Here is a 2532-nt window from a genome sequence, read left to right on the forward strand (position 1 = left end):
GCATTAAGTTCATTGAATGGTAAGTTACGTGAATCTTCTAGGTTTAGCCCACTAGGACCTAAACTCAAATGGAGGTTCTAACCCTAGGGTTCCACTTTGGTGGTAAGCAATCACACACATCATCAACCATACGTAACGTTACAAAAATTTAACGAAATCAAACAAGCCAAATAAAATAAACCTTAAACAAAACAAATTTTGGCCTCCAAGGATCATCCTCCGTACCCAAGCTTCGACAACAACAGCCTGCAAAACAAACTAAAGTAGGGGTTAGGCTCCTACATGCAGTCATTGCCCATGCCCCCCCCCATATCTAAGTTTAAAAACAAGAGTTATCGTTTTGAATAAAAGAAGTAGATAAAAACCGGTTTGCGCTTCCACGTGATCGTCACCACGTAACTACAATCCCACGGCAATTGATCATCTTTCACACTTCCATCACACCCGTCCATCTAGCCAATCACTTTTCGGAATTCAATAATCACAAGGCTAGAGACAAAGGGGAGATAACAAGGGCATGGTGCACACTGCCCACCACCGGTGGCTCAAGGAGGAACTGACCTCTCCTTATATCCCCATCAATTGCCAACACATCAATCCAATCCACGCAAACCATTTCAAGTTGCAAAAACAGATAATTTCCAAAACATGCAAGAGGCCTCATATAAAACATGGTATATGCAAGAAAAGCATAGATAGAGTTAAAGGCATCCCCTACCTGGAACTCGAGCTTTCTCTTGCAGCACTTGGCCTCAATGCAACCTTGTAGCAACCACCACTTCACAAGATCCTACCAAGATATCAAGCCTAGACCAAATAAGTGACATTAATCACGATAAACTAGGCTAGCTATTCACTCACATTACTCTCCGAAGAAAACCTTTACTTTAGCCTAATTACTAACTAATAACCAGACCATTAGGGCTCTAAGGGAGAGTTGGTTTTTCAGGAAAAAGTGGCAAAAACACCTTTAGAAGACAAGTTGTCAAAAGCTGGAAACAGAGTTTAAGTAGGAACTGTTAAGGGCCAAGGAAGAGTGTCCAAAATACTTGAGGTGATTCTTGGAAAATTTTGGAAAGAAGATGGTTTAACAACCAACTCAGTAAGAATGAAATGGTTATAGAATTTTGAGTGAAGCCATGTGAAGACTAAAGGTTTCAGAAGCTAAAGTAAAACAATGTGCAGGTTTTCTCCAGAAATAACAGCTTCTGTCCACCTATTTCAAAATTGCATAACTAATTCTAGAAAAATGATTTTGGGGTAATTCAAATTCTGGAATGTTCATATATGTATTTACTATCTTTCTCCAGAACGAACTGATCCCAAATTCTGAACGATTCAGCTCCAGTTTTGAAAGGAATGCAGCTGGGTCAGATTATACTGGAAACTGAAAACTGCAGAAATTGGTTCTTTTGTGTAAAGCTCGTTTGGTACCCAAAATGGCTGGTTAAGTAGACTCTAAGACACCTATAGAAAGTATCTAAAGCTTCTAAGGGCTTAAAGTCTCAGTCACCCTTCAATACTATAAGGGGAAGGTCTTGTAGCTCACTAACATGATGTTTTGAAGACATGGTGTTTGGACAACAGTAACACAAATAAACTCTTTGATCAAGCATGATTTCAATGTTCAAAATAACCATGTTCTAGCACAAATCCAACACACTTAAGAGGCATGTCTAATGCTCCCAATGATCTATAGCTCAGGTTACTTTCTAATACTATATGGGCAGGTGTTGTAGCTCGATGACATAATGCGTTGAATCATGATATTTGGACAGCTACAAACAACAAATAACCTTTGAACCAAATACGATTCTTATACTCAAGGTGTAGCCATGACCTAGCAGAATCCCTAGACATTAGAATGGATGACAAATCAAAATTAAGGCAACAAGATACCAACAACAGTAGTGACAAGTTCATAATCTTCAAGGATTCGTAATAACAACAAAAAATATATAGAGTTTTATGGAAAAGATGATACTCACCAAAGACTAATCAAAAAGGTGAGTTTCTCTTGATGATTTCAACAGGAAAGAGAGCTGAGGGAGCTGATTGGATCGAGTCCAGCCGCAGGCCAAGAAGTTCGCTCAATCTCGAACATGCAGAGTGCCACATAAACTTCTCAATATGTGGAATAGTTGTTTTGAACGTATTGAGCCTAAAAATTGAAGAAAGAAAGGGGAACTTGATGGTTCCAGAATCTACCAAGTGTTTGTATCAGTCTCAAGTAAGATGTGAGGGATTCGGGTAGAGCAAGAGGGGGAATTCAAGCAGAAATCCGGAACAGGCTTGTTTCAGAACAGCTTCCTCTTCGAGGGGTGTACAGGACTCAAATAAACTCCAATGGAGCTGAAATTTTGAGGATAGATATAGAAGACATAGACGAACAACTTTAGTGAAGAAAGTTTTTTGATCGGAGGTCCCTAATTAGGAGTTTCGAGGCACGCAAACACACTGATGTGTCCAGGGACGAGAGGAAAGGTGAGAAGAGAAGGGTGAATGACGATTTATGGCCTGGGTTCTCCCTTT

The 2532-nt window shown here is 39.7% G+C and overlaps 1 long non-coding RNA gene across 1 annotated transcript; it reads right to left on the reverse strand.

The window, feature by feature from the left end:
• Positions 1-289: 289 nt before the first annotated feature.
• On the reverse strand, positions 290-2017 carry LOC121052035. The gene is made up of 3 exons (XR_005807824.1): positions 1989-2017; positions 719-807; positions 290-566 (listed from the first exon to the last, which is right to left on the reverse strand). It is a non-coding gene; the product is annotated as an uncharacterized LOC121052035 (long non-coding RNA).
• Positions 2018-2532: the final 515 nt, after the last annotated feature.

This window comes from Rosa chinensis, chromosome 3 (genome assembly GCF_002994745.2).
Source record: "Rosa chinensis cultivar Old Blush chromosome 3, RchiOBHm-V2, whole genome shotgun sequence".
NCBI classification, from domain to species: Eukaryota; Viridiplantae; Streptophyta; class Magnoliopsida; order Rosales; family Rosaceae; genus Rosa; species Rosa chinensis.